Genomic DNA, 15,569 nt, shown 5'->3' with positions numbered 1-15,569 from the left:
CAGCTTTGACCAAGACTCTGGACTTGTGTAAATACTGAGCGAAGTTTTTGTGCTTAGGCAGAGCTTTGGGCTATCAACCGGAAGATTGGCGGTTCAAATCCAGGCTCTGCTTTGCAGCCACTGTTGGGTCCTTGAGGAAGGCCCTTAACCCTGTCTGCCCCAGGGGCGCCATACGATGGCTGACCCTTCGCTCTGACCCCAGCTTCCAAAACAAGCTGGAATATGCGAAGAAAGAGTATATGTATATATGACAAATAAAGTATATCTTCTTCTTTTCGTTGTGAGGTTCCCTCTTTTGCTGCCAAAACAGCCCTGACCCATCGATGCATGGACTCCACTAGACCCCTGAAGGCGTGCTGTGGTATCTGCACCAAGATTTTAGTAGCAGATCCTTTAACTCTCTGGTTTACCACTGTTCCTTCCTTGGACCACTTTTGATAGATACTGACCACTGTAGACCGGGACACACCCCACAAGAGCTGCAGTTTTGGAGATGATCTGATCCAGTCATCTAGCCATCACAATTTGGCCCTCGTCAAACTCACTCAGATCCTCACGCTCGCCCATTTATCCTGCTTCTAACATCAACTTTGAGGATAAAATGTTCACTTGCTGCCTAATATATCCCCCCCACTAACAGGTGCCGTGATGTAGAGATAATCAGTGTTATTCACTTCACCTGTCGGTGGTCATAATGTTATGCCTAGTCGGTGTATTCGTGTGTGTTGTGTGTGGTTTCTTCTCCCGTTAGTCAGGTGTTCATCCATTAGTCCAAAAGGAACGTCACACAGGAGTGTTAAAGTCAGAAAACATTTACAATGTCACATTTAGTCATTGTAAACCATGGTAAATGGTAAATAATTAGTTAGTGTTGAGTAGGGTTGAGATCAGGGCACTGTGCATGTCACTAAAGTTTCTTCAAAAAAAGCTCCAGTTTTTCTCCAGTGTGAATGTTCTGGTGGATTGTAATATAATGATGATTACAGTTCTTCCCATACTGTGATCACTGATGCTGTTTCTCTCTAGTGTGAATGTGCTGGTGCCTTTTAAGATGACTCTGGTAATTAAAACACCTCCCACACTGTGAGCAGAAATATGTTTTTTTTTTCTCCAGTGTGAATGCGCCGGTGCACTTTAAGAAAAGTATGATGTTTAAAACTCTTCCCGCACTCAGAGTTTCTCTCTGGTGTGAATGCGCTGGTGTCTTCTAAAATAACTCTTATCACTAAAACACCTCCTGCACTGTGTGCAGAAAAATGGTTTTTCTCTAGCGTGAATGCGCTGGTGTATTCTAAGATAATGATGCTCATTGAAACTCTTCCCACACTCTGAGCAAAAATATGGTTTTTCTCCAGTGTGAATGCGCTGGTGAACTCTAAGATGATATTTCTGATTAAAACTCTTTCCGCACTGTGTGCATGAAAAAGGTTTATCTCCAGTGTGAATGCGCTGGTGGATTTTAAGACAATGTTTTCGAATGAAACCCTTCCCACATAGTGAGCAGAAAAACAGTTTCTCTCCGGTGTGAGACAGCTGGTGTCTTTTAAGATGACCCAGTTGCTTAAAAGCTTTCCCACACTGTGTACAGCAATAAGGTTTTTCTCCAGTGTGAATGCGCTGGTGATTTCTGAGATGAGAGTGATGATTGAAACACTTTCCACACAGTGTACAGCAATATGGTTTTTCTCCAGTGTGAATGCGCTGGTGAATTTTGAGATTATCCTGCTTTTTAAAGGACTTTCCACACTGTGAGCAGCAGTACGGTTTTTCTCCGGTGTGAATGCGCTGGTGGACTTTGAGTTCACTCTGCCACCTAAAGTTCTTTCCACAATCTGGGCAGTTAATTTCCTTCTGCTTGTGTTGATGAGAAGTGCTCATGCTGAGAGGATCAGAGGAGGTTTTCTGATCACGTGGATTTTTACCTTCATCCTCTTCAGATTTAATAAGCGTCTCGTTTTTGCCGTTGTGACAACTCTTCATGTGCTTGTAGAGATAAATCTGGGCCGAACAGGAAAATGGACACAAGTAGCAGCAGAAGTCGTCGTCCAGTTCTGAAAAAAAAGAAACTTCATGTATAACCCCAAATCAGGAAAAGTTGGGACAGTATGGAAAATGCAAATAAAATAAACATGTAGTGCTTCTTACATTTACTTACATACACCATGTTAACCATCTATTGTAGCAGTATTATTGGAATATGATTACTGGCATATATATTGTATATTTCTCCCTCTACGGTGCATAATATCATTAAACCATTCAAGGAATCAGGAGGAATTTCAGTGCGTAAAGGACAAGGGCACGAGCTTAATCTGAACGCTCGTGATCTTCCATCCCTCAGACGGCGCCGCATCAAGAACCTCCACTCAACACTAGCTGATATAACCACATGGGTGAGGGATTAGTTTATCAAACCTTTATCAAGCTCTACAATACAGAGTTACTGCACTAATCATACTTAACACTTTACTGTGCAAAAAAAGAAGCCTTGTGTTAACCATGTCCAGAAGCGGCGTTGACTTCTCTGGGCTCTGAGGCATCTAGGATGGACCATCACACAGTGGAAACGTGTATTGTGGTCAGATGAATCAGCATTCCAGCTCTTTTTTGGAACAAATGAATGCCGTGTGCTCCGGACCAAAGGCGAAAAGGATCCAGACTGTTATCAGCTACAAGTCCAAAAGCCAGGGTCTGTCATGGTATGGGGTAGGGGTGTAACGATACACTCTGCTCACGATTCGATTCAATTTACGAAAAATTTTTTGAAGTGTAAACAGTGCAAAACAATGCACATTTTCTTGTACATTTCTTAAACAAAAAAAAAACTTCAGTAGGTAATTAAAGGTAATTACCAAGAACAGAGTACTTTACTGTAACCTAACAGGTTTACCAAATTTAAGTTACTTAGTGCCATCTTCAATTGAAAATCAAAGTAATCAAACAAGCTCATTGAGCTGAGCTGAGTCTTTAAACAAATTTTCTTTGTTGCTTGAACTAATGTACGTATTAACAAATTACATGTAAAATGAATTACTAATGTAAACAAAAAACATTGTATCAAATGTTTATTATTTAAATGGATTTATTTATATACTCAACATGGAACAGAGTGCTACAACAATAAATTATAAAATACAAAAACAAAGACCCATATCAATTAGACCAAAAAGTCTGATTGTGTATATTACTTGTAAATTTGCATCTAGAGTGAAAGAACACATCAACAAAGCATCACTCAACAAAATATAAATGAAAATGTGCAAAACAAAAAGCAGCATCCAGGTGACAGTATTCGTAAGTATTTAGTGAAGATTAGCATTCAGAAAAACTGAGCTCATCTTTGAGGGGTTGATCCTGTTTCTCCTTTCTGTTATGATCTGCCCTGTTTTGGAAAAGATTCTCTCTGAGGGGACAGATGTTGCTACAGTACACAGTGACATGTATAAGATGTGGGTCTCAGTGGGTCTGAACTTCTCTCTTAAAGTGGTTCCTCGTGTCCAAACTTTACTGTTTCCTGTCACTCATTTTCCTCACCTTTCCAGCGTGTAATGTCTGGCTACGTAAAGCGCAATGTAAAACTTCAAGTGCTCTCTTTCTTTCTCTCTCTCTCACTCTCTCTCTCTCACTCCCTCCTGTTCATGTGCACGCTGTCCGTGTGTGTGTGTGTGTGTGTATGTAACCCCGCCCCTCCTGCTCAGTGTAAACACACAAACGTCACCACGCATCTTGACCAATCACGTGCGGCTTTAACGAAAAAAAAAAAACCCGGAAAAAAAACCGAATCGTTGACTCGTACAATCGCGCAGATGTCCACGATGCACATCGCTACATTTTTGCATCGCGATGCATCGTGAAACGATGAATCGTTACACCCCTAGTATGGGGGTGTGTCAGTACCAGGGTGTATCATGGTATGGAGGTGTGTCAGTACCAAGGTCTGTCATGGTATGGGGGTGTGTCAGTACCAGGGTGTATCATGGTATGGGGGTGTGTCAGTACCAGGGTGTATCATGGTATGGGGGTGTGTCAGTACCAGGGTGTATCATGGTATGGGGGTGTGTCAGTACCAGGGTCTGTCATGGTATGGGGATGTGTCAGTACCAGGGTGTATCATGGTATGGGGGTGTGTTAGTACCAGGGTGTATCATGGTATGGGGGTGTGTCAGTACCAGGGTGTATCATGGTATGGGGGTGTGTCAGTACCAGGGTGTGTCATGGTATGGGGGTGTGTCAGTACCAGGGTGTATCATGGTATGGGGGTGTGTCAGTACCAGGGTCTGTCATGGTATGGGGTTGTGTCAGTACCAGGGTCTGTCATGGTATGTGGGTGTGTCAGTACCAGGGTCTGTCATGGTATGGGGGTGTGTCAGTACCAGGGTCTGTCATGGTATGGGGGTGTGTCAGTACCAGGGTCTGTCATGGTATGGGGGTGTGTCAGTACCAGGGTCTGTCATGGTATGGGGGTGTGTCAGTACCAGGGTGTGTCATGGTATGTGGGTGTGTCAGTACCAGGGTCTGTCATGGTATGGGGGTGTGTCAGTACCAGGGTGTGTCATGGTATGGGGGTGTGTCAGTACCAGGGTCTGTCATGGTATGGGGGTGTGTCAGTACCAGGGTGTGTCATGGTATGGGGGTGGGTCAGTACCCTTGGTAAAGGTCATTTACACTCTGTGATGCAGCATTAATGCAGAAAAGTACATTGAGATCTTAGAGCAACATGTGCTGCCTTCAAGACGTCGTCTTTTCCAGGGACGTCCAGCATTTATCAACAAGACGATGCAAAACCACCTGCTGCACACATTACAAAGGTGTGGCCGCGGAAGAAGAAGGTACGGGTACTGGACTGGCCTGCCTGCAGTCCTGACCTGTCCCCAATACAGAACGTGTGGAGAATTTTAAAACAACAATGACCCCCCGTACTGCTGCGGGAAGAACGAGACAAAATAAAAGCTGAAACACTAAATCACTTGGTCTCATCGGTGCCAAAATCTCTTTTAAGTGGTGAAAAGGAACGGCAACATTACAAAGTGGTAAATGCTTTACTGTCCCAACTTTTTTTGGAATGTGTTGCAGGCCTGAAATGCAGGAATGGATGTTTATTAATAAATGAAATGAAGTTGAGCAGATAAAAGATGAAATATCTCAGGTTCATCCTGTCTGACATCAAATAAAAGTGTTTTTATTATTATTTACATTTTCCATACTGTCCCAACTTTTTCTGACTTGGGGTTGTAATTAACCCTGTAAAATAAACATTAGTACATTTGTTTAAATTGTTTACTTAGACTCAGATCCAATGCCAAAATCATCTTGAATCACCAATTTTCTTTCCACATAAAAAGTACCCTTTACAAATAAAATAAAATAAATTCCTTATTACATAAAGGTTTTATTTTGCCCCAATAAAATGTCTTACTGTTGTTGCTGTCTTCAGGATCTTCTTCTTTTATAGTGTTCCTTATGAACCCTTCAGGCTGTTGGTCCACTGGAGCAGCGTGTCCCACCTCAGGGTTACAGTGTTCCACAGAGTTGAATGTTCCTCCATCTGAAATGTTATTAATATTTGAAGTAAAAACAGAACAATTGGGGAAAAAAGGAGGAGGAATCGGGTTTATTTGAGGGACAAAAAATGGCCTAGTGATGAACTAGGAAAAAGTGGCATAAAGCACCGTGTATACTTACAGAGGTAACCTTCATCTTCATCTTCTTCCTTTTTAATTGTTTTAATCTGTAAATCCACAGGAGCAACATTTCCAACATCTGCTGCTTCCATTATTAAAGGTCGTCTGGAAAAAACAAAGAAATGAATCAGAAATCAGATCACACTGAACAATACAGAATGAATGTAGCGCTGCATCCTTTATAAACGCTTTAAATGTATTAATTACATTTCATTCCACACAGCAGCACATGTTTACAATCTGATCAAGATTCAAATCACATCAATAAAGACCAAAAACACAAAATCTACTAAATCAAGTGGATTTATTTGGATCACTGTTGGATCACAGCTCACTGGATTGTTCATCTGTACATCCTGCATATTCACTAACACATTTTACATCATCCTCTGGTGCTTTACATTATCAAACTGATGTCAAGTGGAAATGATCCTGATAAACACAAGACATGGAGTCCAGATCAGATTTGAGTCTTTATTTAAATATCCAATCTGTTATTATTACAGATTTGTACAGATCTGCTTCCTTTACATCAGCGACTGTTCATAAAGATATATTAACTATAAAAATCAATCTGTAAACAAAGCTAAAAGAACATGATGTGTTTCTATAACCGATTCACTTTAAGTGAGTCGGTTCATCTGTACTGAATCATGTCTGATGCTAACAGTTAGCGGAGCAGCTAGCAGTTTGTGTGTGTAAATAAGAAGGGAGTTAAAGCTCCTCAAATCCTCACAGTGATATTTTATTATGAACTGTAGTTTTATTAATAATTAGAATGTAGTTAATAATGACAGAATGATAAATAAATGAATGTAAATGTTACTTACATATGAGTGAGTTTAGTACAAACAGATCAGCTGCTGAAGCTTCCTTGTTCTGTGCTTTATTGTCGGGTTGTGGAGCTGCATTAAAGCCACCTGCTGCACTGGAGGATGAAGCAGCTCCTGTGTGGTGGAGAATGCGGGCAATCAGTTTACATTCATTTATCTGCTGGATTGCCTATTTTTATATTTTTGTTTTAGGCCCCTGGTTTGAGAGCACATTTCTGGTTATTCTCTGTTGTAACTGTCTGAAGTAGATCTTGCAGGTTAAGCACGTTTGACATGCATAACATTATAGTCTTGGAAGTAACAGATTCCTATCCGACTGTTTTTACTCTACAGGATATTTTTTGTGGTGTTCTTTTTAATAGGATATTAAGTTCATGCTAAGATCTATTGTTTGTTGGGAGAGCCAAAGTTCTAAAAATAAGTATGATTGTCCACGAATTGCACGAACAGGAAGGGGCCTTCCCTAAACTATTCCTTAGAAATTGTTGTGGCTGAAACACATGAATTCAATGATTGGAAGGGATGTCCCAATACTTTTCATACAGAGTGTACAGTCATTCAAACCTCAGTAAACTACTCATTGTCCCATACAACCAGTGACAGAGTTCAGGAGGCTTTATTATGATTTCAGCTACATACAAGTACATATAGAAACATACAGACTTTCTTTTTAAAGGACGTTTCAAAAGAAACATAGAAAAAATAAGTTATGCAATCAAAAGATGAAGCTGCATTACGTCTCACAGCCTGAAATCAAACCAAATTAAAAAACGAACAAAAAACCTTTCCAGCTTTATTTGCACATTTTAACTTACAACATTCAAGTAAAAGCTAAAAAGAAAAAGCAACAGTGTTGGAGGTTAATACAAGAATGGAAAACTAGAATTACTGACTAGTTTGTTGGGATGTGTCACTATCAGCTTTGCACCTTCAGATTGGGAAATATTTGCATATTCTTTCTAGCAGAATTGTTCAAGCTCAGTCAAATCTCATGAAATTTGGCAAAAACTCAGAAGTATGACTTGGCCACTAATGGACATTCACCTTCCTTTCCTTGATTCATAATATTGGTGGCTGTGAGTTCAGGGTCATTGTCATACTGAAAGTTGAAACACCCACCTGCCATCTTCAGCTGTAGAGCAGAGGGCAACACGTTTTCAGTAAGAATTTGGATGTACCTTCCACATGACCTCAACACAAGTATCCCATATGTTACAACTGTTGTTATTTTGTTAAAAGAGTTACATCCTGTCATCAATATTCATTTGGTACAATCCAGAGGTTCTGATATCGTGCACTGTTGTGTTTCTCTCCAGTGTGAATGTTCTGCTGGATTGTAAGATACTGTGATCACTGATTCAGTTTCTCTCTAGTGTGAATGCGCTGGTGAACTTTAAGATGACTCTAGTAATTAAAACACCTCCCACACTGTGAGCAGAAATATTTTTTTCTCTCCAGTGTGAATGCGCTGGTGCACTTTAAGATAAGTATGATGTTTAAATCTCTTCCTGCACTGTCAGCACTGATAGTTTCTCTCTGGTGTGATTGTGCTGGTGCTTTTTAAAAGAACTCCTATCACTATAACACCTCCCGCACTGTGTGCAGACATATGGTTTTTCTCCAGTGTGAACGCGATGGTGTATTTTAAGATGTTGATGTTCGTTAAAACTCTTTCCACACACTGAGCAAAAATATGGTTTTTCTCCAGTGTGAATGCGCTGGTGAACTCTAAGGTGACCTTTTTTATTAAAACTCTTGCCGCACTGTGTGCATGAAAATGGTCTTTCTCCGGTGTGAATGCGCTGGTGGATTTTAAGACAATGATTTTGATTAAATCCCTTCCCACATAGTGAGCAGAAAAACGGTTTCTCTTCGGTGTGAGACAGCTGGTGTCTTTTAAGATTACACTGTCGAGAGAAACATTTCTTACACTCTGAGCACTGATACGGTTTCTCTCCAGTGTGAATGCGTTGGTGTTTTTTTAGTTGACACTGTTGCGTAAAAGCTTTCCCACACTCTGTACAGCAATACGGTCTCTCTCCAGTGTGAATGCGCTGGTGAATTTTGAGATGAGTGGGATGATTAAAACGCTTTTCACACTGCATACAGCAATACGGTCTCTCTCCAGTGTGAATGTACTGGTGAATTTTGAGATGATCCCCTTTTTTAAAGGTCTTTCCACACTGTGAGCAGCGATAAGGTCTTTCTCCGGTGTGAACGCGCTGGTGAAGTTTGAGATCACCCTGCCGCTTAAAGCTCTTTCCACAGTCTGAGCAGTTAATTTCCTTCTGCTTGTGTTGATGAGAAGTGCTCATGCTGAGAGGATCAGAGGAGGTTTGCTGATCACTCGGATTTTTACCTTCATCCTCTTCAGATTTAATAAGCGTCTCGTTTTTGGCGTTGTGACAACTCTTCATGTGCTTGTAGAGATAAATCTGGGCTGAACAGGAAAATGGACACAAGGAGCAGAAGAAATCATCGTCCAGTTCTGAAAAAGACAGAAACTTTATGTAAAATATATATAGAATTATGAACAAACACTGTAAAATGAACATCAGACTGAGATCCAACGCCAAAGTCAAGAGGAGATGCATCATGACTGAGTGGACACATAATCAGTGATAGTACCTGGGGTCATAGGGTGTTTCGGGTCTTTCAACTACAGACACCCTCACCCAGGCGACCCGAACCCGAGGCTTGTCTGACGGCTTTCCTTTTCTGTGCACCAGTGCTACCCAGGACTCTATAAGCTTTGCAGAGTGACCTTCCTGCTAAGCCCCTCGCTTCCACTTCAGTGGGTAAGCACCGTGCCCTCCACCCCCTTCTGCGGCACTCCTCCACCAGCTCTATGTATTTGCCTCTCTTCCTTACGTTGGCCTCCTCCATCTCCTCCTTCCTGCTAAGCCCCTCGCCCCCACTTCAGTGGGTAAGCACCGTGCCCTCCACCCCCTTCTGCGGCACTCCTCCACCAGCTCTATGTATTTGCCTCTCTTCCTTACGTTGGCCTCCTCCATCTCCTCCTTCCTGCTAAGCCCCTCGCCCCCACTTCAGTGGGTAAGCACCGTGCCCTCCACCTCCTTCCGAGGCACTTCTCCACCAGCTCCGTGTATTTGCCTCTCTTCCTTTCGTTGGACAGAGGAATCAGCTCCAGTATGACCACCTGCTTTAACGTATCCGAAACCAGCACAATGTCTGGCCTAAGAGTGGTTTTAACATTGTTCTCTGGGAATTTAAGTTGCTTGCCCAGGTCCACCCTCAGTCGCCAGTCATGTGCTGCACCTAGGAGGCCTGCTTGAGTTCTCGGCTCGGGATGTTCACCAGCTCTTACAAATGTGACATCACACCGTGATGGTCTATGGCACTTGGCCTGGTCGATGGCGCTGCAGATGTGCTCAGCTATTACCTTCAGCACCTGGTCATGTCGCCAGCGGAAATGCCCTTCCCCAAGTGCTTTAGGACAGCTGCTCAGTACAGAAAAAATAAAATAAATTCCTTATTACATGAAAGGTTTAACTTTGCCTCAATAAAATGTCTTACTGTCGTCGTCTACAGGATCTTCTTCTTTTATAGTCTTTCTTATGAAACCTTCAGGCTGTTGGTCCACTGAAGCAGCGTGTCCCCCCTCAGGATTGAACTGTTCCACAGAGTTGACTGTTCCTCCATCTGAAATGTTGTTAATATTTGAAGTAAAAACAGAACAGTTGGAGTCAATTGTGGTAGTTGTGGATTTAGTTTTCCAACACAAATGAATGCCAGTGACTGTTAGTTTAATCAGGACTGGAGTGTGCAGGAGCATGTTGGTGGGATTAACAGGAACCTGATTGTGAAGGTAGAGCTACAGTATTTAATAGGGATGTCCCGATCACGTTTTTTTGTTCCCGATACCGATCCCGATCATTAATTTTGATCCCGATCCGATACCGAGTCTCAAACCGATACTTGTATTTTCTAGATATTGTCTAGATAAGAACTGGATAATACTGTTCACACAGTGCACACTTCAAGTACACTACAGTTATTCACATTAATCCAGTGTACATGTTTAACACCTGAATAGCTCTGCAGTGCTGTAGGGAAAAATGCTGCATCCAAGCTATTGCTTAATGTTTTGTATTTTTACAAAATCAATAAAAATGAGTGAGATAATTACAGTTTTACTTTGAACTTTACATTCGAAGAAAAAAAATCTGTTTAATGCAGAAATCTGTGTAGCAGCTTAACTTGAATATAGGAAAAAAAGTTACTTAAAACCTGAATACCAAAATAAAATGGAAAGGCTCTTTTGTTATGAAGGAAAGCCAGTTTTTAAAGTGCTTGTATTGTGACAAGGGTTTGATGGACGTTTCTACGCGAAGTGAGTGTGTTTTGACCCTTTGGGGCTTCCATAGTGCATGGAATAGCGTGCTTGACTCTAGCTGTCCGCTATTCGGTACCGTAACAGAAGAAGTTAAAAAAGTGTTCTGCTCCCGACAATTTGTGAATATACCGTGTATTTATTTCTTTATTAAGCGAGTGCATCACTACGTTGTTTTGTAAACCGGAGTGATCCTCGACTCTCACACCATATAAACAGTAAAATTCTACAGTAATGAACGCAGCTCTGCTCCCACCGCCTCGTGAAACGCTCGCATTACAGACGTTACACTTCACTGTCGGACTTGTTTCACTTTCCAATTCAAACTATTTCCACATAGCGGACATGCTGATGTAAAACAAAAGATCGGGATTAGGATCGGGTTTAGTAAAGCCGATTCCGATCAGTTAAAAAATGCCTTGATCGGCCCCGATGACGATCTTTGAGATCGGATCGGGACATCCCTAGTATTTAACGGTGACGTCGGTGGAGGTACAAAATTGAAGAGAAATGTGTAGCTACAGAGATGAATAGAAGCATTCTGATAGAACGACTGTGCGCTTCATCAGAAACCGACACTACAGTGCAGCAGATTATCTGAGCACAGTATCTGATCCTAAATTAAGAAACACCTTGGCGAGGTACAGACTGAGCGCACACGACCTGGCCGTGGAGACGGGGCGACACACGGGAGGAGAGGCTGTGCCAGCACTGCACTCTCAGTACAGTAGAGACGGAGCTGCACTTCCTCACCCGGTGTACCAAGTACCACCACACTCGGGCCCAATTCTTCCCCAAATTTAACATCATCATCCCCAACTTTAACTCCCTCCCAGACCCCGACAAACTGCCCCACCTACTGGGGGAGCACAGAGAGAGCTGCACACTAGCATTACTCTATACACATACACCTGCCTCCAGGTGAGGGACAGTGTCTCTCACACACACAACTAATTTTTATTAGTACCTCATAACTGCTAATGTTACTATTTTATTGTAACATCATGTAACGTGTTTTTATTATTATTTTATTCTAGTTTAATTTTGTAACTGAGCTTTGGCAATATGAATGTCCTTATTTGTCATGCCAATAAAGCTTCCGTTGAGTTGAGTTGACTGCATCAAGGATCAGCTCCGAGTTCTTGTTTGCAACGGTCATAAACAAGCTGACAGACAGGGTTGGGCAGGAGTCTCCATGAACTATGATGTTCACAGGTGACTTTGTAATTTGGTTGGAGAGCCTGGAGAGAAGGAGGTGTGTATTGGAGTGAAGAGGAATGTGTGAATGAGAGGGAGGAAATGTGCAGTTACAAGGAGTCGAGGTGGTGAAAGTGGATGAGTTTAGATACTTGAGATGGAGAGTACAAAGTAACATAGAGAGTGGTGGAGGGGTGAAGAATGACTATGTTATATGGCTTGGAGGTGACACTGATAAAAAGGCAGTACATTTACATTTTCGGCATTTAGCAGACGCCCAGAGGTGAGAAGAGTACTAAAATATTGTACTCAAGTAAAAGTACTATTACTTTAATGAATTTATACTTAAATACTAGTAAAATTACTAGTCTAAAAATCTACTCAAGTAAAAAGTAACTCATTTAAAATGTACTCAGAGTAAACATTACTTAGTTACTTGTTTAACAGCAGGGCGTGTCTCTTCTGTGTAATGTAAACAGGATAAGTGGATATAAATCTCACAATAGTTGTTTTTAATTAAAATATAATAATAAAAAACATGTTGATAGAACATTTAAAAATATTTAGGGATGTGTCATGTGTCATTTTAGTACAGACCATCCCATAAAACATTTTCAAAATGTATAACCACTGAAGTTGTGCATTAATTGTGGATTCTATAGACCAGCCTTCTTCTCATCACCAACAAATACCAAACAACATCATACTGCAGATCTCATAACTCACAACAAGTCCAGGTTACAAGTGTTGTGACTTTCACTAAATGACCCAAAGAAAACCTTCAGGATGTGTAAGACAATACTTTGCCATTCTTTCACATCAGACTATGTTGTCAAATAACGAAACATCAAACTCCAAACATGTGGGCCCATCTCAAATGTCGCCTATGCCCTACTTAGGGTACTTCCTAACAGTACAAAACATTTCTTTCAACAGTCACTGAATGATTAATAAGTAGTTATCTAAGCTACTGTTAGATACCAGAGGGTTTAAACCAGCCGTTTTAAGGACGATTTTTGTAAAAGTTCTATGATATCATGTCCAACATAGTGCACTACATAGGGCGGTGGATATAATTTGAGATGGTACCATTAGTCTCTGCTCTTCAGAAAAAGTAAACACTATCTTGTCCTCTATAATACAGAAAGGAAAACGCAGCTGTTCAGGACATGTTTAGAGTGATTATGTGCAGAGCTCACATGGTTAATTTCCCTTGTCAACATATAAAGTATTTATTTCTTTGCTTATCGGAGCAATGCACTAATTTGGAACAAACGTGAATCACGTGTGAATAAAAGTGCTAAAAAAGCATATTTACCAGTGTTGAAGGTTTAATGAAAGAAAGGTTTAATTTTATTTCTTGCGGTTTAATGAGACAGGATGGGGAAATCCAATAGAACCATTTAAGAAATTGTAAATTTTATGTGTGTGATAGATGGATTGAACTATTAATCCCAAAGGAAAGTGTTGGAAATATATATATTTGTTTGTAGTTATTTTTGTATTATTTTAATTTTTATTATAGTGAGTTATTAACTTTAGTGGTAAGATAGATGAAAACTATTAATATCAATCATCTAACATTTGATTAGGGGGTGATATGTGTGGCGCGATGTGCTTGTAGTGGGCTGGTCAAGAAAAAAAGTCCAGGGCTGAATTTTGTTCCCAGTCCAGCCCTGTCTCTATACCTAGATTACAGCTCCTTTATTTTAGCACCAGTTTATTTTCCATCCCAGAATTCACTGCAGCAGTTTCCCAGACGCGATTTTTTGCATTTTTTTTACTCAGTAACGGATGTTATTTAAAATGTAGCGAATTACAATTCTTAATACCAAACATACTTAAGTAAAAGTAAAATTACTGTTTGTAAAATCTACTTCAAAAAGTACAAGTACACAAAGAAACTACTTAATTACAGTAACACGAGTAAATGTAATTCGTTACTTTCCACCTCTGCAGACGCCTTTATCCAAAGCGACTTACATTACAATTACAGTATACAGTCTGAGCAACTGAGGGTTAAGGGCCTTGCTCAAGGGCCCAACAGCAGCAACCTGGCAGTGGTGGGGCCTGAACCAGTGACCTTCTGATTACTAGTCCAGCACCTTAACCACTAGGCTACGGCTTGCCTACAGTAACCACAATATTGGATAAAAGTGGCACCATGTATACGTACAGAGGTAATCTTCATCTTCATCTTCTTCCTCCCCAGTTATTATAAGCTGCAAATCCACAGGAGCAACATTTCCAACATCTGCTGCTTCCATTATTAAAGGTCGTCTGGAAAAAACAAAGAAATGAATCAGAAATCAGATCACACTGAACAATACAGAATGAATGTAGCGCTGCATCCATTTCATTCCACACAGCAGCACATGTTTACAATCTGATCAAGATTCAAATCAGATCAATAAAGACCAAAAACACTAAATCTACTAAATCAAGTGGATTTATTTGAATCACTGTTGGATCACAGCTCACTGGATTGTTCATCTGTACATCCTGCATATTCACTAACACATTTTACATCATCCTCTGGTGCTTTACATTATCAAACTGAAGTAAAGTGGAAATGATCCTGATAAACACAAGACATGGAGTCCAGATCAGATTTGAGTCTTTATTTAAATATCCAGTCTGTTATTATTACAGATTTGTACAGATCTGCTTCCTTTACATCAGCGACTGTTCATAAAGATATATTAACTATAAAAATCAATCTGTAAACAAAGCTAAAAGAACATGATGTGTTTCTATAACCGATTCACTTTAAGTGAGTCGGTTCATCTGTACTGAATCATGTCTGATGCTAACAGTTAGCGGAGCAGCTAGCAGTTTGTGTGTGTAAATAAGAAGGGAGTTAAAGCTCCTCAAATCCTCACAGTGATATTTTATTATGAACTGTAGTTTTATTAATAATTAGAATGTAGTTAATAATGACAGAATGATAAATAAATGAATGTAAATGTTACTTACATATGAGTGAGTTTAGTACAAACAGATCAGCTGCTGAAGCTTCCTTGTTCTGTGCTTTATTGTCGGGTTGTGGAGCTGCATTAAAGCCACCTGCTGCACTGGAGGATGAAGCAGCTCCTGTGTGGTGGAGAATGCGGGCAATCAGTTTACATTCATTTATCTGCTGGATTGCCTATTTTTATATTTTTGTTTTAGGCCCCTGGTTTGAGAGCACATTTCTGGTTATTCTCTGTTGTAACTGTCTGAAGTAGATCTTGCAGGTTAAGCACGTTTGACATGCATAACATTATAGTCTTGGAAGTAACAGATTCCTATCCGACTGTTTTTACTCTGTGTAAAGGCGTAGTTAGGAACGGCCGATGTTCATCCGATAAGTGCTTTGTGTTTTTGTTTTGGGGACCCCCTGTTTGCCTTTTTCGGTTTTGCAAAAGCAGCATTCTTGGCATCACTACGATGTAACATCTCCAGATCATCACACTTGGTGGTTTGCAGGAACTAAAGCAGCCTTGAGATGGAGATGAGTAAGAA

At 40.7% G+C, this 15,569-nt stretch overlaps 1 pseudogene; it reads right to left on the bottom strand.

The window, feature by feature from the left end:
- Positions 1–874: 874 nt before the first annotated feature.
- On the bottom strand, positions 875–15,086 carry LOC134302603 (zinc finger protein 345-like; annotated as a pseudogene).
- Between the last annotated feature and the right edge of the window lie 483 nt (positions 15,087–15,569).

Source organism: Trichomycterus rosablanca, chromosome 2, assembly GCF_030014385.1.
Source record: "Trichomycterus rosablanca isolate fTriRos1 chromosome 2, fTriRos1.hap1, whole genome shotgun sequence".
NCBI classification, from domain to species: domain Eukaryota; kingdom Metazoa; phylum Chordata; class Actinopteri; order Siluriformes; family Trichomycteridae; genus Trichomycterus; species Trichomycterus rosablanca.
The sequence above is the reverse complement of the archived record's forward strand: the minus strand, read 5'-3'. Positions and strand labels throughout refer to the sequence as shown.